At 38.8% G+C, this 22258-nt stretch overlaps 1 protein-coding gene across 1 annotated transcript in view; it reads right to left on the reverse strand.

The window, feature by feature from the left end:
• LOC128699159 (ATP-dependent chromatin assembly factor large subunit) overlaps positions 1 to 22258 on the reverse strand; it is a 90437-nt gene that overhangs the window by 7497 nt on the left and 60682 nt on the right. The window lies entirely within an intron of this gene.

Consider the following 22258-nt stretch of genomic DNA (forward strand, 5'->3'; position numbering starts at 1 on the left):
CAGAAGCTTACTGACATCACATTTCAGGTGTTCCTTTGAATGGCAACCTCCCCACCCCTCCTCAAGGGTGCAGGCACTGTACTACCCACCTCTGGGAGTCAAGTTTGCTAACTGCTTTCCCTGTACCAATACATGCATAAATGTTACCTTGCTCACACCCCAATACCAAGTTGAGTAATAACTACCATCTGTTACCACTCACTCCTAACATGCTCACACAAGCCTGTTGGATGTTCAAGCCCCCCAGCCCTAAAAATTTCCTTTATCCCTTCCCTCCAACCCTTCCTGGAATGACCCCTACCCCTCCTTCCCTCATCCTCAGATATATATATTCTTGAAGACATCTTATTTGGCTCCACCCTCTTTAAATACCCAAAACACCTCAGCAACCCCTCCTTCAGCCCTCTGGTAACCCCCTTACGACCTGTTCGACTTACGACCACTCGACTTACGACCGTGTTTTTTATGCCAAATTTCTGGGAAATAAACATCTATTTGTGTTGTACACAGTGTTTATCCTAAACTTTACAGTATAAAATACAGTACTAACAAAATAAAAAGTAAAGTAAAACATGAAATACCAAAATAAAACAATAAAATAAAGTCATTACAAAAATGTTTTGTTGATATTCAGTAGTAAAGTTCTACTTACGACCATTTCGACTTACGACCGGTTTCTCGGAACCGAACTCGGTCGTAAGTCGGATGGTAGGTGTATGTATGTATGTATGTATATATATGTATGTATGTATTTGTATATATATATATATATATATATATATATATATATATATATATATATATATATATATATATATATATATATATTATATATATATTATATATATATATATATATATATTATATATATATTATATATTATATATTATATATATATATATATATATATATATATATATATATATATATATATATATATATATATATATATATATATATATATATATCAACACACCGGCCGTATATATATATACGGAGGAAGAATTCTGTTATATATAAGAGGAAATAAACAAGAATAAGAACTAGAAAGAAAATAGAAGAAAACCCAGAGGGGTGTGTATATATACATATATATATATATACGTACCTACTTGCATGTTCATGAGACAGAAAAAAGGACACCAGCAATCCTACCATCATGTAAAACAATTACAGGCTTTCGTTTTACACTCACTTGGCAGGACGGTAGTACCTATACTACCTATAATATATATATATATATATATATATATATATATGTACATATATATATGGAGGGAATATTTTGAGGAATCGTTAAATGTTGATGAGGTTAGGGAAGCTGTGATTTCGTATATAGGGCAAGGAGGAATAACATCTTGTAGGTGTGAGGAAGAGCCAGTTGTGAGTGTGGGGGAAGTTCGTGAGGCAGTAGGTAAAATGAAAGGGGGTAAGGCAGCCGGGATTGATGGGATAAAGATAGAAATGGTAAAAGCAGGTGGGGATATAGTTTTGGAGTGGTTGGTGCAGTTATTTAATAAATGTATGGAAGAGGGTAAGGTACCTAGGGATTGGCAGAGAGCATGCATAGTTCCTTTGTATAAAGGCAAAGGGGACAAAAGAGTGCAAAAATTATAGGGGGATAAGTCTGTTGAGTATACCTGGTAAAGTGTATGGTAGAGTTATTATTGAAAGAATTAAGAGTAAGACAGAGAATAGGATAGCAGATGAACAAGGAGGCTTTAGGAAAGGTAGGGGATGTGTGGACCAGGTGTTTACAGTGAAACATATAAGTGAACAGTATTTAGATAAGGCTAAAGAGGTCTTTGTGGCATTTATGGATTTGGAAAAGGCGTATGACAGGGTGGATAGGGGGCAATGTGGCAGATGTTGCAGGTGTATGGTATAGGAGGTAGGTTACTGAAAGCAGTTAAGAGTTTTTACGAGGATAGTGAGGCTCAAGTTAGAGTATGTAGGAAAGAGGGAAATTATTTCCCAGTAAAAGTAGGCCTTAGACAAGGATGTGTGATGTCACCGTGGTTGTTTAATATATTTATAGATGGGGTTGTTAGAGAAGTAAATGCGAGGGTCTTGGCAAGAGGCGTGGAGTTAAAAGATAAAGAATCACACACAAAGTGGGAGTTGTCACAGTTGCTCTTTGCTGATGACACTGTGCTCTTGGGAGATTCTGAAGAGAAGCTGCAGAGGTTGGTGGATGAATTTGGTAGGGTGTGCAAAAGAAGAAAATTAAAAGTGAATACAGGAAAGAGTAAGGTAATGAGGATAACAAAAAGATTAGGTGATGAAAGATTGGATATCAGATTGGAGGGAGAGAGTATGGAGAAGGTGAATGTATTGAGATATTTGGGAGTGGATGTGTCAGCGGATGGGTCTATGAAAGATGAGGTGAATCATAGAATTGATGAGGGGAAAAGGGCGAGTGGTGCACTTAGGAGTCTGTGGAGACAAAGAACTTTGTCCTTGGAGGCAAAGAGGGGAATGTATGAGTGTATAGTTTTACCAACGCTCTTATATGGGTGTGAAGCATGGGTGATGAATGTTGCAGCGAGGAGAAGGCTGGAGGCAGTGGAGATGTCATGTCTGAGGGCAATGTGTGGTGTGAATATAATGCAGAGAATTCGTAGTTTGGAAGTTAGGAGGAGGTGCGGGATTGCCAAAACTGTTGTCCAGAGGGCTGAGGAAGGGTTGTTGAGGTGGTTCGGACATGTAGAGAGAATGGAGCGAAACAGAGTGACTTCAAGAGTGTATCAGTCTGCAGTGGAAGGAAGGCGGGGTAGGGGTCGGCCTAGGAAAGGTTGGAGAGAGGGGGTAAAGGAGGTTTTGTGTGCGAGGGGCTTGGACTTCCAGCAGGCATGCGTGAGCGTGTTTGATAGGAGTGAATGGAGACAAATGGTTTTTAATACTTGACGTGCTGTTGGAGTGTGAGCAAAGTAACATTTATGAAGGGGTTCAGGGAAACCGGCAGGCCGGACTTGAGTCCTGGAGATGGGAAGTACAGTGCCTGCACTCTGAAGGAGGGGTGTTAATGTTGCAGTTTAAAAACTGTAGTGTAAAGCACCCTTCTGGCAAGACAGTGATGGAGTGAATGATGGTGAAAGATTCTCTTTTTCGGGCCACCCTGCCTTGGTGGGAATAGGCCAGTGTGATAATAAAAAAAAATAAATAAAAATATAATATATAAATATATACAGGAGGGCCCCGCTTTACGGCGTTTCACTTTATGGCATTCCGCTAATACGGTCATTTCAAATTATGACCAAAACTCGCTATACGGCTCCCCCCACCTGACTTTCTAATACGGTCACCGCGCCCCACCCTGTTTGTTTACATTCTTCGTGAGCTCAGTAAGCACTAAGTCTCTCCATTTTGTCTGGAAACTCCAAAATTTCAAATGTTTTAAAAAGTTATTTCATATTTTATATATACTCTGATAATTATGCTTATGTATACCTGTACTTAAATAAACTTACATACTGTGCTGGCATGCAGGTACACATTAAAATCAGTAAGAGTGTCTTATGTCTCCAGACGTCATATTAGTAATGATAATAATAATCATCGAGTCTCATTTAAATGTCGTATATTACGTTAAATACACATTTTCATTAATCCATCTATGATATTTTTTCAAAATTATATAATAAACACGATACATAACATAAAAAGATGATAAATACACCCCACAATAGAATAAATAAACATAAATATGAGATGTGGTAGCAGACAACTTGCACAAGTGACGCCATATTAGAAATGATAATGATAATAATAATCACCGAGTCTCATTAAATGTTGTATATTACGTTAATATACACATTTTCATTAATCCATCCATGATATTTTTTTCAAAATTATATAATAAACACGATACATAACATAAAAAGATGATAAATACACCCTACAATAGAATAAATAAACATAAATATGAGATGTGGTAGCCAGATAACTTGTACAAGTGATGCCAAGAATAACATTTTCTCTAATCTAACATAAGAGAAAATGTGTTACTGGGGGTAACTGTAGAAAATTATTCCTTTCGTATGTATGTAAGTAAGTTTATTCAGGTATACACAAATACAGTCACATAGATTATCATACATAACAACATATGTGTAGAGAACATAGGATAACCCAAAAAAGTCAGAGTGACTTACTTCCATTGCCTTCACTCAGAGCATCATTTCTTCTCAAAATGATGTTACATGAGAATGGGAGTGTTCTTCTTTATTTATTCTACCGTATCAATGTAGAGACAACCTGTACACAATGTAACTTGTACACAAACCAGACGTGTACACTTCGTTTACAAAACTTACCTTCGCCTGGTTTGTTTACATAACTCTGCGCCTGTCCTCTCTCTCATTTATTCGTTTTATCTCATTTACTTACTCCTGACCCTACATTAAGACTACAAATATTTTAAGGTAAGTAATGAGTGAACTGTATATACATTTTATCGCTCTGGGATGCTTAAATGTAATAGAATATTATGTGTAGGTGGGTTGGCCTGGTATGGTAGCCTGGCTGACTACCATACATACCACACTTGATTTCTTACAATAAATACTACTTGTCTCACCCTAGATTGAGACTATAAATATTTTAAGGTAAGTAATGAGTGCACTATGTGTGTATTGTACTTTTTTATTGTTTTTTGATGCCTGGTTCTATTGCTAACTTAATATATGTTAGTGTAAACTTGTTATCTAGTGTTTGTATGCATTTGTAAGTGGAAACAAAGGGTGTTCCACTTTACGGCGGTAGCCTGGAACCTAACCAGCCGTATAAGTGGGGCCTTCATATATATATACAGTGGACCCCCGCATACCGATTTTAATCCGTGCAAGAGGGCTCATTAGTATGCGAAATAATCGGTATGCGAATGAATTTTCCCCATAAGAAATAATGGAAATCAAATTAATCCGTGCAAGACACCCAAAAGTATGAAAAAAATTTTTTTACCACATGAAATGTTAATTTTAATACACACAAACTGAAAAAGGCATGCACAATTACATGACACTTACTTTTATTGAAGATCTGGCGATGATTGATGGGATGGGAGGAGGGGAGAAAGAGTGTTAGTGTTTAGAAGGGGAATCCCCTTCCATTAAGACTTGAGGTGTCGAGTCCTTTTCTGGGGTTACTTCCCTTCTTCTTTTAATGCCACTAGGACCAGCTTCAGAGTCACTGGACTTCTTTCGCACAACATATCTGTCCATAGTGGCCTGTACCTCTCGTTCCTTTATGACTTCCCTAAAGTGTTTCACAACATTGTCAGTGTAATAATCACCAGCACGGCTTGCAATAGCTGTGTGAGGGTGATTCTCATCCATAAAGGTTTGCAGTTTCAGCCACATTGCACAGATTTCCTTAATCTTTGTAGTAGGCAACTTCTTCAATTTCTCTCTCCCCTCCTCTGAACCAGTTTCCTCAGGTCTGGCCTCTTGCTGTTGAAGTTGATCTATCAGCTCATCAGTGGTTAGTTCTTCATTGTCCTCCTCCACCAACTCTTCCACATCCTCCCCACTAACCTCCAACCCCAAGGACTTTCCCAATGCCACAATGGATTCCTCAACTGGCATAATCCTCTCAGGGTTAGCCTCAAACCCTTCAAAATCCCTTTTGTCTACACATTCTGGCCACAGTTTCTTCCAAGCAGAGTTCAAGGTCTTCTTAGTCACTCCCTCCCAAGCCTTACCTATAAGGTTTACACAATTGAGGATATTAAAGTGCTCTCTCCAAAACTCTCTTAGAGTCAGTTGAGTTTCTGAGGTCACTACAAAGCACCTTTCAAACAGAGCTTTTGTGTACAGTTTTTTGAAGTTTGCAATAACCTGCTGGTCCATGGGCTGCAGGAGAGGAGTGGTATTAGGAGGCAAAAACTTCACCTTAATGAATTTCATGTCCCCATAAAGTCGCTCTGCCACGTCTGTAGGATGACCAGGGGCATTGTCTAACACCAGGAGGCACTTAAGTTCTAATTTCTTTTCAGTTAGGTAATCTTTCACATTGGGGGCAAATGCATGGTGTAACCAGTCATAGAAAAAGTCCCTAGTGACTCATGCCTTACTGTTTGCCCTCCACAGCACACACAAATTCTCCTTGAGGACATTCTTTTGCCTGAACGGTCTGGGAGTTTCAGAGTGATACACTAATAAAGGCTTCACTTTGCAATCACCAGTAGCATTGGAACACATCAACAAAGTAAGCCTGTCTTTCATAGGCTTATGTCCTGGGAGTGCCTTTTCCTCCTGAGTAATGTAGGTCCTGCTTGGCATTTTCTTCCAAAACAGGCCTGTTTCATCACAATTAAACACTTGTTCAGGTTTCAGTCCTTCAGTTTCTATGTACTCCTTGAATTCCTGCACATATTTTTCAGCTGCTTTGTGGTTCGAACTGGCAGCCTCACCATGCCTTATCACACTATGTATGCCACTACGCTTCTTAAATCTCTCAAACCAACCTTTGCTGGCCTTAAATTCACTCACATCAGCACTAGTTGCAGGCATTTTTTTAATTAAATCCTCATGCAACTTCCTAGCCTTTTCGCTTATGATCGCTTGAGAGACGCTATCTCCTGCTAGTTGTTTTTCATTTATCCACACCAATAAGAGTCTCTCAACATCTTCCATCACTTGCGATCTCTGTTTCGAAAACACAGTTAAACCTTTGGCAAGAACAGCTTCCTTGATTGCCTTTCTGTTGCCCACAATAGTAGCGAGGGTTGATTTGGGTTTCTTGTACAACCTGGCCAGGTCGGCGACACGCACTCCACTTTCATACTTATCAATGATCTCTTTCTTCATCTCTATAGTAATTCTCACCCTTATTGCTGTAGGGTTGGCACTAGAAGCTTTCTTGGGGCCCATGGTCACTTATTTTGCAGATAAAATCACCAAAAACACTGTAATAATACGAAATGTTCCGATTGTATGCTTGGATGTTACCGCGGAGGCTGGCTGGTAAACAATGCCACCAGCGGCACATGTGAGGCTGGCTAAGGGCGCACATTGGACGCATCTCGGACGAACAGCGGTGAGCGGGTTTTTGAGCGGTATGCGAGGCAAAATTTTTGCGATAAAAGCGAGCGGTATGCGGATTAAATGTTATGTGATGCCAACGGTATGTGGGGGTCCACTGTATATATATATGTGTATATATATTTATGTATAATATAATATATATATATATATATATTTATATATATTCTCCATGGAGAAGTGGAACAGAATTCTTCCTCCGTAAGCCATGCGTGTCGTAAGAGGCGACTAAAATGCCGGGAGAAAGGGGCTAGTAACCCCTTCTCCTGTATATATTACTAAATTTGAAAGGAGAAACTTTCGTTTTTCCTTTTGGGCTACCCCGTCTCAGGGGGATACGGCTGGTATGTTGAAAAAAGATTTATATATATATATATTTATGTATATATTTATATATATATATACAGTGGACCCTCGGCCAGCGATGGCATCGATTAACGATAAATCTGACTAGAGATACATTTTATCGCAAAAATTTTGCCTCGATTAGCGCTAAAAAACTCAACCAACACAATTCCTTCCATCTGAGACGCGTCCACTTCTGGCCAGTGTTTACAAGCCAGCCAGCCACCGCGGTCGCTTCCAAGCATACAATCGGAACATTTCATATTATCACAGCCTTTTTAGTGATTGCACCTGCAAAATAAGTCACCATGGGCCCCAAGAAAGCTTCTAGTGCCAACCCTACAGCAAAAAGGGTGAGAATTACTATGGATATGAAGAAAGAGATCATTGCTAAGTATGAAAGTGGAGTGCATGTCTCCGAGCTGGCCAGGCTGTACACAAAACCCCAATCAACCATCGCTACTATTGTGGCCAAGAAAACGGCAATCAAGGAAGCTGTTCTTGCCAAAGGTGCAACTATGTTTTCGAAACTGAGATCGCAAGTGATAGAAGATGTTGAGAGACTGTTATTGGTATGGATAAACGAAAAACAGATAGCAGGAGATAGCATCTCTCAAGCGATCATATGTGAAAAGGCTAGGAAGTTGCTTGACGATTTAATTAGAAAAATGCCAGCAACTAGTGGTGATGTGAGTGAATTTAAGGCCAGCAAAGGTTGGTTTGAGAGATTTAAGAATCGTAGTGGCATGCATGATGAGGCTGCCAGTTTGGTCCAAAAAGCAGCTGAAAAATATGTGCAGGAATTCAAGGAGTACATAGACAGTGAAGGACTGAAACCTGAACAAGTGTTTAATGGTGACACTGACAATGTTGTGAAACACGTTAGGAATGTCATAAAGGAACGGGAGGTACAGGCCTCTATGGGCAGATATGTTGTGCGACAGAGGTCCAGTGACTCTCAAGCTGGTCCTAGTGGCATTAAAAGAAGGGAAGTAACCCCGAAAAAGGACTTGCCACCTCAAGTCCTAATGGAAGGGGATTCCCCTTCTAAACACTAAGACCATCAACACACTCCCCTCTTCCCATCCCAACAATCATCACCAGATCTTCAATAAAGGTAAGTGTCATGTAACTGTGCATGTCTTCTTCAGTTTGTGTGTATTAAAATTAATATTTCATGTGTTAAAATTTTTTTTTTCAATACTTTTGGGTGTCTTGCACGGATTAATTTGATTTCCATTATTTCTTATGGGGAAAATTAACTTGACTAACGATTATTTTGACTAACGATGAGCTCTCAGGAACGGATTAATAGCGTTAGTCGAGGGTCCACTGTATATATATATATATATGTATGTATATATATTTTTTTTTTTTTTTTTTTTTTTTTTTCAACAAGTCGGCCGTCTCCCACCGAGGCAGGGTGACCCAAAAAAGAAAGAAAATCCCCAAAAAGAAAATACTTTCATCATCATTCAACACTTTCACCACACTCGCACATTATCACTGTTTTTGCAGAGGTGCTCAGAATACAACAGTCTAGAAGCATAAACATATAAAGATACACAACATATCCCTCCAAACTGCCAATATCCCAAACCCCTCCTTTAAAGTGCAGGCATTGTACTTCCCATTTCCAGGACTCAAGTCCGACTATATGAAAATAACCGGTTTCCCTGAATCCCTTCACTAAATATTACCCTGCTCACACTCCAACAGATCGTCAGGTCCCAAGTACCATTCGTCTCCATTCACTCCTATCTAACACGCTCACGCACGCTTGCTGGAAGTCCAAGCCCCTTACCCACAAAACCTCCTTTACCCCCTCTCTCCAACCCTTTCGAGGACGACCCCTACCCCGCCTTCCTTCCCCTATAGATTTATATGCTTTCCATGTCATTCTACTGTGATCCATTCTCTCTAAATGACCAAACCACCTCAACAACCCCTCTTCTGCCCTCTGACTAATACTTTTATTAACTCCACACCTTCTCCTAATTTCCACACTCCGAATTTTCTGCATAATATTTACACCACACATTGCCCTTAAACAGGACATCTCCGCTGCCTCCAACCGTCTCCTCGCTGCTGCATTTACCACCCAAGCTTCACACCCATATAAGAGTGTTGGTACTACTATACTTTCATACATTCCCTTCTTTGCCTCCATAGATAACGTTTTTTGACTCCACATATACCTCAACGCACCACTCACCTTTTTTCCCTCATCAATTCTATGATTAACCTCATCCTTCATAAATCCATCCGCCGACACGTCAACTCCCAAGTATCTGAAAACATTCACTTCTTCCATACTCCTCCTCCCCAATTTGATATCCAATTTTTCTTTATCTAAATCATTTGACACCCTCATCACCTTACTCTTTTCTATGTTCACTTTCAACTTTCTACCTTTACACACATTCCCAAACTCATCCACTAACCTTTGCAATTTTTCTTTAGAATCTCCCATAAGCACAGTATCATCAGCAAAAAGTAACTGTGTCAATTCCCATTTTGAATTTGATTCCCCATAATTTAATCCCACCCCTCTCCCAAACACCCTAGCATTTACTTCCTTTACAACCCCATCTATAAATATATTAAACAACCATGGTGACATTACACATTACACATTACACACACATATATATATATATATATATATATATATATATATATATATATATATATATATATATATATATATATATATATATATATATATATATTTTTATTATCACACTGGCCGATTCCCACCAAGGCAGGGTGGCCTGAAAAAGAAAAACTTTCACCATCATTCACTCCATCACTGTCTTGCCAGAAGGGTGCTTTACACTACAGTTCTTAAACTGCAACATTAACACCCCTCCTTCAGAGTGCAGGCACTGTACTTCCCATCTCCAGGACTCAAGTCCGGCCTGCCGGTTTCCCTGAACCCCTTCATAAATGTTACTTTGCTCATACTCCAACAGCACGTCAAGTATTAAAAACCATTTGTCTCCATTCACTCCTATCAAACACGCTCACGCATGCCTGCTGGAAGTCCAAGCCCCTCGCACACAAAACCTCCTTTACCCCCTCTCTCCAACCTTTCCTAGGCCGACCCCTACCCCGTCTTCCTTCCACTACAGACTGATACACTCTTGAAGGCATTCTGTTTCGCTCCATTCTCTCTACATGTCCGAACCACCTCAACAACCCTTCCTCAGCCCTCTGGACAACAGTTTTGGTAATCCCGCACCTCCTCCTAACTTCCAAACTACGAATTCTCTGCATTATATTCACACCACACATTGCCCTCAGACATGACATCTCCACTGCCTCCAGCCTTCTCCTCGCTGCAACATTCATCACCCATGCTTCACGCCCATATAAGAGTGTTGGTAAAACTATACTCTCATACATTCCCCTCTTTGCCTCCAAGGACAAAGTTCTTTGTCCACAGACTCCTAAGTGCACCACTCACTCTTTTCCCCTCATCAATTCTATGATTCACCTCATCTTTCATAGACCCATCCGCTGACACGTCCACTCCCAAATATCTGAATACATTCACCTCCTCCATACTCTCTCCCTCCAATCTGATATTCAATCTTTCATCACTTAATCTTTTTGTTAACCTCATAACCTTACTCTTTCCTGTATTCACCTTTAATTTTCTTCTTTTGCACACCCTACCAAATTCATCCACCAATCTCTGCAACTTCTCTTCAGAATCTCCCAAGAGCACAGTGTCATCAGCAAAGAGCAGCTGTGACAACTCCCACTTTGTGTGTGATTCTTTATCTTTTAACTCCACGCCTCTTGCCAAGACCCTCGCATTTACTTCTCTTACAACCCCATCTATAAATATATTAAACAACCACGGTGACATCACACATCCTTGTCTAAGGCCTACTTTTACTGGGAAATAATTTTCCTCTTTCCTACATACTCTAACTTGAGCCTCACTATCCTCGTAAAAACTCTTCACTGCTTTCAGTAACCTACCTCCTACACCATACAAAGTTGTATTCAAAAATCTTGACACAGTAAAAAAAAACTTTTGATAAAGAATTCCCCCCAAAATGCTGATGGACGTGTCTAAGATTCCTTGTAAAATTTGCGATGAAGTTTATTACGGTCAAACTGGTAAAAATCTTGAACTAAGATTAAAACAACATAAATATAGCATTAGAACTGGACAAGATTCCAATGCTCTATTTATTCATATAAGAGATTTTAACCATCCAATTGATTTTCAAAAAGTTGAGAAAGTAGTATCAAGCAAGTCCATGGTCGACAGGAATGTAATTGAATCTTGTTTCATAAAAAGCAGTTTTGACAATAATATGAATATTTCCTTTGGTTTATATAAATTAGATCCATTTATAATTAATAGAATTTGGGAAGAATTTAATAATACACTGGACAAATAATAATTTTTAAATTTTCTTGGGTAGAATAGTTTGTGGGTGAGTTGTGCAAAGGACCTATCCAAGTTGGGTCGGCGCGCGTCAGGTGTTTAACCGTTGTGGGATCTGATAGTGAGGTGCTGGCCAGACCCCTTATATAGCTTCCTTGGATGCTTTCCTTTCATAGTTCCTTGATAATGTGAGTAGTCACGAAAGCGCTTGGAATTTCTCTATTCTTTCAGAGTGGTTGTTGTTGGTGTGTGTGTGTGTGTGTATATATATATATATATGTGTGTGTATATATATATATGTGTGTGTATATATATATATATGTATATATATATGTGTGTATATATATATATATGTATATATATATGTGTGTGTATATATATATATATGTGTGTGTATATATATATATATATTATATACAGTGGTCCCTCGTTTTTCGTAATTAATCCGTTCCTGGAGCCGCTACTATAAACGAAATTTACGATTTACGAATCAATTTTCCAAATAAGAAATAATGTAAATACAATTAATCCGTTTCTGACTCTCAGAAGTATTAAAACAAAAAAAATTTTAACATGAAATATACATGTAGTACATAAACAATACAATGGGAAATGATGAATGAAATATTAACAGCATAACACTTACCTTTATTGGAGATTCTTCTTAGTGTATGGGAGACTGGGGGAGGAGAGAGAGTGGATTGTTTATAGTTTGGAAGGGGAATCCCTTTCCATCAACACCTCAGGTACCATTTGCTTTTCTGGGGTTGCTTCTCTTCTCTGTTTCTTAATGCCACTAGGACTACCTTGAGAGTCACTGGAGTCCTGTCTCACAAAATAACTGTGGAGAGAGCTCTGTTTCTGGCATCTCTTTAACACTTCCCTAAAATGGAGAGAGTGTGGATTGTTTATAGTTTGGAAGGGGAATCCCTTTCCATCAACACCTCAGGTACCATTTGCTTTTCTGGGGTTGCTTCTCTTCTCTGTTTCTTAATGCCACTAGGACCACCTTGAGAGTCACTGGAGTCCTGTCTCACAAAATAACTGTGGAGAGAGCTCTGTTTCTGGCATCTCTTTAACACTTCCCTAAAATGGAGAGAGTGTGGATTGTTTATAGTTTGGAAGGGGAATCCCTTTCCATCAACACCTCAGGTACCATTTGCTTTTCTGGGGTTGCTTCTCTTCTCTGTTTCTTAATGCCACTAGGACCACCTTGAGAGTCACTGGAGTCCTGTCTCACAAAATAACTGTGGAGAGAGCTCTGTTTCTGGCATCTCTTTAACACTTCCCTAAAATGGCCCAAGACTTTGTCACTGCACATGTTGCCAACCTGGCTTGCAACAACATTGTTAGGGTGACGTTTCTCCATAAAGCTTTCCATCTTACCCCGCACAGTAAAAATCTCTTTAATTTCTGAAGAAGGCACCTTCTTTCATCTCTCTTCCTCCTCTGCAGCAAGATTCTGAGCTGCAATGTGTTGCTCTTCCTGCTGAAGCTCTTGCAGCTCCTCAGTGGTGAGCTCTTCATTGTGGTCTTCCACCAATTCTTCCACATCCCCCAAACTCACATCCAACCCCATGGAACTCCCCAGTGACACAATTGATTTTACAACAGACATAGGCTCATTAGGGTCAGTCCCAAATCCTTCAAAATCCTTCTTGTCGACACAATCTGGCCACAATTTTCTCCAGGCAGAGTTCGAAGTCCTGGTAGTCACTCCCTCCCAAGCCATACCTATAAGGGTTATGCAGTGGAGGATGCTGAAGTGTTCTCTCCAAAATTCCCTTAGGGTCAAGTGAGTGTCTGTGGTCACAGTCAAGCACCTGTGAAACATTGCTTTTGTGTAGAGTTTTTTTAAAGTTTGCAATAACCTGCTGGTCCATGGGCTAGAGGAGAGGAGTGGTATTCGGGGGCAAGAACTTTACTGTGATGAACCCAAACTCCTCGAAAATTAGGTCATCCAAGTTTGGAGGATGAGCAGGTGCATTGTCCATTACTAGCAGGCACTTGAGATCCAATTTCTTTTCCAGGAGATACTCCTTCACACTAGGGCCAAACACTTCATTGAACCACTCGACGAAAATTTCCCTCGTGACCCATGCCTTACTATTAGATTTCCAAAACACACACAATTTACTCTTCATAACATTGTTTTTCCTGAACACTCTGGGATTTTCAGAATGGTACACTAGTAATGGCTTCACTTTGAAATCCCCACTAGCATTAGCACAGAACATTAGCGTCAGCCTGTCTTTCATAGGCTTGAGTCCTGGCATTGCCTTTTCCTCTTGTGTAATGAAGGTCCTCTTTGGCATTTTCTTCCAAAAGAGGCCTGTTTCGTCACAATTGAACACTTGTTCAGGTTTCAGTCCTTCAGCCTCTATGTACTCCTGGAATTCATGCACATATTTTTCAGCCGCCTTGTGGTCCGAACTGGCAGCCTCACCATGCCTTACCACACTATGTATGCCAGTATGGTTCTTAAATCTCTCAAACCAGCCTTTGCTGGCCTTAAATTCACTCACTTCACCACTATTTGCAGGCAATTTCTTTACCAAATCTTCATGCAACTGCCTAGCCTTTTCACAAATAATCTAAGTCATAAGAGTATCTCCTGCTAATTGTTTCTCATTTGTCCACACCAATAATAACTTCTCAACCTCTTCCAGTACTGGTGATCTCGTTTGTGTCAGCATAGTTACTCCCTTTGCAACAACAGCATCCTTTATTTCCTTTTTCTTGGCCACTACGGAACATAAGGTTGTGTAGGGTTTCTTATACATCCTGGACAGTTCGGCCACACTTGTACCACTTTCATATTGTTCAATGATGGTTTTCTTAAATTCAGTCGTATTTCTCACCTTCTTTACCACAGGCTTGGCACTAGGAGCTTTCTTTGGAGCTATGGTAGCTTATTTAGTACTTGCAAGCACTAAAATAAATGGAATATCATGAAATATTTCGCTGGAGCACGTGAGGGGACCTTCGCTCACTGGTAAACAATGCCAGACTGGCTGCCGCCCCGGCTCACGCCGTGGGTATGCGTCCCGGACGAACTATGACTCGCGAGTCAACCTATGAAAAGCTAGTCCATGTTCATACGAAAATACCCCTATGATAGGCGAATTTTACGATTGCCGGGAACTACGAAAAGCGGGGGACCACTGTATGATGGAATGATGAAGTAAAGGGTGTGATAAAAGAGAAAAAAGTAGCTTATGAGAGGTTTTTACAAAGCAGAAGTGTTATAAGAAGAGCAGAGTATATGGAGAGTAAAAGAAAGGTAAAGAGAGTGGTGAGAGAGTGCAAAAGGAGAGCAGATGATAGAGTGGGAGAGGCACTGTCAAGAAATTTTAATGAAAATAAGAAAAAATTTTGGAGTGAGTTAAACAAGTTAAGAAAGCCTAGGGAAAATATGGATTTGTCAGTTAAAAACAGAGTAGGGGAGTTAGTAGATGGGGAGATGGAGGTATTGGGTAGATGGCGAGAATATTTTGAGGAACTTTTAAATGTTAAGGAAGAAACAGAGGCAGTAATTTCATGCACTGGTCAGGGAGGTATACCATCTTTTAGGAGTGAAGAAGAGCAGAATGTAAGTGTGGGGGAGGTACGTGAGGCATTACGTAAAATGAAAGGGGGTAAAGCAGCTGGAACTGATGGGATCATGACAGAAATGTTAAAAGCAGGGGGGGATATAGTGTTGGAGTGGTTGGTACTTTTGTTTAATAAATGTATGAAAGAGGGGAAGGTACCTAGGGATTGGCAGAGAGCATGTATAGTCCCTTTACATAAAGGGAAAGGGGACAAAAGAGACTGTAAAAATTATAGAGGAATAAGCTTACTGAGTATACCAGGAAAAGTGTACGGTAGGGTTATAATTGAAAGAATTAGAGGTAAGACAGAATGTAGGATTGCGGATGAGCAAGGAGGTTTTAGAGTGGGTAGGGGATGTGTAGATCAGGTGTTTACATTGAAGCATATATGTGAACAGTATTTAGATAAAGATAGGGAAGTTTTTATTGCATTTATGGATTTAGAAAAGGCATATGATAGAGTGGATAGAGGAGCAATGTGGCAGATGTTGCAAGTGTATGGAATAGGTGGTAAGTTATTAAATGCTGTAAAGAGTTTTTATGAGGATAGTGAGGCTCAGGTTAGGGTGTGTAGAAGAGAGGGAGACTACTTCCCGGTAAAAGTAGGTCTTAGACAGGGATGTGTAATGTCACCATGGTTGTTTAATATATTTATAGATGGGGTTGTAAAGGAAGTAAATGCTAGGGTGTTTGGGAGAGGGGTGGGATTAAATTATGGGGAATCAAATTCAAAATGGGAATTGACACAGTTACTTTTTGCTGATGATACTGTGCTTATGGGAGATTCTAAAGAAAAATTGCAAAGGTTAGTGGATGAGTTTGGGAATGTGTGTAAAGGTAGAAAGTTGAAAGTGAACATAGAAAAGAGTAAGGTGATGAGGGTGTCAAATGATTTGGATAAAGAAAAATTGGATATCAAATTGGGGAGGAGGAGTATGGAAGAAGTGAATGTTTTCAGATACTTGGGATCTGACGTGTCGGCGGATGGATTTATGAAGGATGAGGTTAATCATAGAATTGATGAGGGAAAAAAGGTGAGTGGTGCGTTGAGGTATATGTGGAGTCAAAAAACGTTATCTATGGAGGCAAAGAAGGGTATGTATGAAAGTATAGTAGTACCAACACTCTTATATGGGTGTGAAGCTTGGGTGGTAAATGCAGCAGCGAGGAGACGGTTGGAGGCAGTGGAGATCTCCTGTTTAAGGGCAATGTGTGGTGTAAATATTATGCAGAAAATTCGGAGTGTGGAAATTAGGAGAAGGTGTGGAGTTAATAAAAGTATTAGTCAGAGGGCAGAGGAGGGGTTGTTGAGGTGGTTTGGTCATTTAGAGAGAATGGATCAAAGTAAAATGACATGGAAAGCATATAAATCTATAGGGGAAGGAAGGCGGGGTAGGGGTCGTCCTCGAAAGGGTTGGAGAGAGGGGGTAAAGGAGGTTTTGTGGGTAAGGGGCTTGGACTTCCAGCAAGCGTGCGTGAGCGTGTTAGATAGGAGTGAATGGAGACGAATGGTACTTGGGACCTGACGATCTGTTGGAGTGTGAGCAGGGTAATATTTAGTGAAGGGATTCAGGGAAACCGGTTATTTTCATATAGTCGGACTTGAGTCCTGGAAATGGGAAGTACAATGCCTGCACTTTAAAGGAGGGGTTTGGGATATTGGCAGTTTGGAGGGATATGTTGTGTATCTTTATATGTGTATGCTTCTAGACTGTTGTATTCTGAGCACCTCTGCAAAAACAGTGATAATGTGCGAGTGTGGTGAAAGTGTTGAATGATGATGAAAGTATTTTCTTTTTGGGGATTTTCTTTCTTTTTTGGGTCACCCTGCCTCGGTGGGAGACGGCCGACTTGTTGGAAATATATATATATATATATATATATATATATATATAGATATATATATATATATATATATATATATATATATATATATATATATATATATATATATACAGTGGACCCCCGGTTAACGATTTTAATCCGTGCAAGAGGGCTCATCGTTATGCGAAATAATCGTTATGCGAATGAATTTTCCCCATAAGAAATAATGGAAATAAAATTAATCCGTGCAAGACGCCCAAAAGTATGAAAAAAATTTTTTTTTACCACATGAAATGTTAATTTTAATACACACAAACTGAAAAAGGCATGCACAATTACATGACACTTACTTTTATTGAAGATCTGGTGATGATTGATGGGATGGGAGGAGGGGAGAGCATTATCTTCTTACTGTTTAGAAGGGGAATCCCCTTCCATTAGGACTTGAGGTAGCAAGTCCTTTTCTGGGGTTACTTCCCTTCTTCTTTTAATGCCACTAGGACCAGCTTGAGAGTCACTGGACCTCTGTCGCACAACAAATCTGTCCATAGAGCTCTGTACCTCCCGTTCCTTCAAGACTTTCCTAAAATGGGCCATAACATTGTCATTGAAATAGTCACAAGCACGGCTTGCAACAGCTGTGTCAGGGTGATTTTCATCTATAAAGGTTTGCAGTTCAACCCACTCTGCACACATTTCCTTAATCTTTGAAGTAGGCACAATGGATTCCACAACTGGCATAGGCTTCTCAGGGTTAGCCCCAAACCCTTCAAAATCTTTCTTAATTTCCATACTAATTCTCACCCTTTTTACCACAGGGTTGGCACTAGAAGCTTTCTTGGGGCCCATGGTCACTTATTTTCCAGAAACAGCACCGAAAATACTGTAATAATACGAAATATTCCGAGTGTATGCTTGGATGTTACCGCGGAGGCTGGCTGGTAAACAATGGGACGGAGCGGCACATGTGAGGCTGGCTGAGGGCACATTGGACGCGTCTCGGACGAAAATCGGTATGCGGGTTTTTAATCGGTATGCGCGGCAAAAATTTTGCGATAAAAGTAATCGTTATGCGGAAAAATCGCTATGCGATGCCATCGTTATGCGGGGGTCCACTGTATATATATATATATATATATACTATATATATATATATATATATATATATATATATACAGTGGACCCCCGGTTAACGATATTTTTTCACTCCAGAAGTATGTTCAGGTGCCAGTACTGACCGAATTTATTCCCATAAGAAATATTGTGAAGTAGATTAGTCCATTTCAGACCCCCAAACATACACGTACAAACGCACTTACATAAATACACTTACATAATTGGTCGCATTCGGAGGTAATCGTTATGCGGGGGTCCACTGTATATATAATTATATATACATAATTATATATGTATGTATATATATATATATATATATATATATATATATATATATATATATATATATATATATATATATAATATTTTTTTTAACAAGTCGGCCGTCTCCCACCAAGGCAGGGTGACCCAAAAAAGAAAGAAAATCCCCAAAAAGAAAATACTTTCATCATCATTCAACACTTTCACCACACTCGCACATTATCACTGCTTTTGCAGAGGTGTTCAGAAGCATATATGTATAAAGATACACAACATATCCCTCCAAACTGCCAATATCCCAAACCCCTCCTTTAAAGTGCAGGCATTGTACTTCCCATTTCCAGGACTCAAGTCCGACTATATGAACATAACCGGTTTCCCTGAATCCCTTCACTAAATATTACCCTGCTCACACTCCAACAGATCGTCAGGTCCCAAGTATCATTCGCCTCCATTCACTCCTATCTAACACGCTCATGCACGCTTGCTGGAAGTCCAAGCCCCTAGCCCACAAAACCTCCTTTACCCCCTCTTTCCAACCCTTTCGAGGACGACCCCTACCCCTCCTTCCTTCCCCTATAGATTTATATGCTTTCCATGTCATTCTACTTTGATCCATTCTCTCTAAATGACCAAACCACCTCAACAACCCCTCTTCTGCCCTCTGACTAATGCTTTTATTAACTCCACACCTTCTCCTAATTTCCACACTCCGAATTTTCTGCATAATATTTACACCACACATTGCCCTTAGACAGGACATCTCCACTGCCTCCAACCGTCCATGTACATCCTGGAGCCTACCCATCAACCTTTTATCCACCAATACATAATCTAACAAACTACTTTCATTACGTGTTACATCATACCTTGTATATTTATTTATCCTCTTTTTCATAAAATATGTATTACTTATTACCAAATTTCTTTCTACACATAGCTCAATTAAAGGCTCCCCATTTACATTTACCCCTGGCATCCCAAATTTACCTACTACTCCCTCTTTAACATTTTTACCCACTTTAGCATTGAAATCCCCAACCACCATTACTCTCACACTTGATTCAAAACTCCCCACGCATTCACTCAACATTTCCCAGAATCTCTCTCTCTCCTCTACACTTCTCTCTTCTCCAGGTGCATACACGCTTACTATAACCCACTTTTCACATCCAATCTTTATTTTACTCCACATAATCCTTGAATTTATACATTTGTAGTCCTTCTTTTCCTGCCATAGCTTATCCTTCAACATTATTGCTAATGTTGTTAATGTTGCAGTTTAAAAACTGTAGTGTAAAGCACCCTTCTGGCAAGACAGTGATGGAGTGAATGATGGTGAAAGTTTTTCTTTTTCAGGCCACCCTGCCTTGGTGGGAATCGGCCGGTGTGATAATAAATAAATAAAAAAAAAATATATATATATATATATATATATATATATATATATATATATATATATATATATATATATATATTATATAATATATATATAATAATATATATATATATATATAATATATATAATATAATAATATATAATATAATAATATATAATATAATAATATATAATATAATAATATATAATAATATATATATATATTTATATATATATATATATATATATATATATATATATATATATATATATATATATTATATTATATATATATATATATATACAATTATATATATATATATATTTGTATATATATATATATATATATATATATATATATATATATATATATATTATATTATATATATATATATATACAATTATATATATATATTTGTATATATATATATATATATATATATATATATATATATATATATAATATATATATACAAATATATATATATAATTGTATATATATATATATATATAATATAATATATATATATATATATATATATATATATATATATATATATATATATATATATATATATATATATATATATATATATACAAATATATATATATAATTGTATATATATATATATATTATATTATATATATATATATATATATACATATATATATATATATATATATATATATATATATATATATACATATATATACAGTGGACCCCCGCATACCGATTTTAATCCGTGCAAGAGGGCTCATTGGTATGCGAAATAATCGGTATGCGAATGAATTTTCCCTATAAGAAATAATGGAAATCAAATTAATCCGTGCAAGACACCCAAAAGTATGAAAAAAATTTTTTTACCACGTGAAATATACATTTTCCTACACACAAAGAGAAGGATACATGCACAATAGTAGAGTAGTACATGCACAGTATATATTGTGCATGTACTAGTCTACTAAATGAAGAATAAATGACACTTACCTTTATTGAAGATGCAGCAATGACTGATGAGACACTGTGTCCTGGGAGTGCCTTTTCCTCCTGAGTACTGTAGGTCCTGTTTGGTATTTTCTTCCAGAACATGCCTTATCACACTGTGTATGCCACTACGATTCTTAAATCTCTCAAACCAACCTTTGCTGGCTTTAAATTCACCAATATGAGCACTAGTTCCAGGCATTTTTCCCTGTTCACCTGGGTGTTAGTCGACTGGTGTGGGTTGCATCCTGGGAGACAAGATTAAGGACCCCAATGGAAATAAGTTAGACAGTCTTCGATGACACTGACTTTTTTGGGTTATCCTGGGTGGCAAATCCTCTGGGGTTAATTGTTTCTTGGTATATTCTCAATAAGCCACACCAACAACAGTGCTACAGCAGCAGCAGCAGCAGACGATGCTACAGCAGCAGCAGCAGCAGACGATGCTACAGCAGCAGCAGCAGCAGCTGACAGTGCTACAGCAGCAGCAGACGATGCTACAGCAGCAGCAGACGATGCTACAGCAGCAGCAGACGATGCTACAGCAGCAGCAGCTGACAGTGCAGCAGCAGCAGCTGTACCACCAATAGTAGCGATGGTTGATTGGGGTTTATTATACAACCTGGCCAGCTCGGAGACACGCACTCCACTTTCATACTTATCAATGATCTTTTTCTTCATCTCTATAGTAATTCTCACCCTTATTGCTGTAGGGTTGGCACTAGAAGCTTTCTTGGGGCCCATGGTCACTTATTTTCCAGATAAAATCACCAAAAACACTGTAATAATACGAAATGTTATGATTGTATGCTTGGATGCTACCGCGGAGGCTGGCTGGTAAACAATGCCACCGGCGGAACATGTGAGGCTGGCTAAGGCGCACATTGGACGCGTCTCGGACGAACAGCGGTGAGCGGGTTTTTAAGCAGTATGCGAGGCAAAATTTTTGTGATTAAAGCAAGCGGTATGCGGATTAATCGTTATGTGATGCCAGCGGTATGCGGGGGTCCACTGTATATATATATATATATATATATATATATATATATATATATATATATATATATATATATAAAATTTATTTTATTTATTTATTTTCAAGAAGTCGGCCGTCTCCCACCGAGGCAGGTTGACCCAAAAAGAAAGAAAATCCCCAAAAAGAAAATACGTACTTTCATCATCATTCAACTCTTTCACCTCACTCACAGATAATCACCGTTTTTGCAGAGGTGCTCAGAACACAACAGCTTAGAAGCATATACGTATAAAGATACACAACATATCCCTCCAAACTGCCAATATCCC

This window comes from Cherax quadricarinatus, chromosome 54, assembly GCF_038502225.1.
Source record: "Cherax quadricarinatus isolate ZL_2023a chromosome 54, ASM3850222v1, whole genome shotgun sequence".
Taxonomy (NCBI): Eukaryota; Metazoa; Arthropoda; class Malacostraca; order Decapoda; family Parastacidae; genus Cherax; species Cherax quadricarinatus.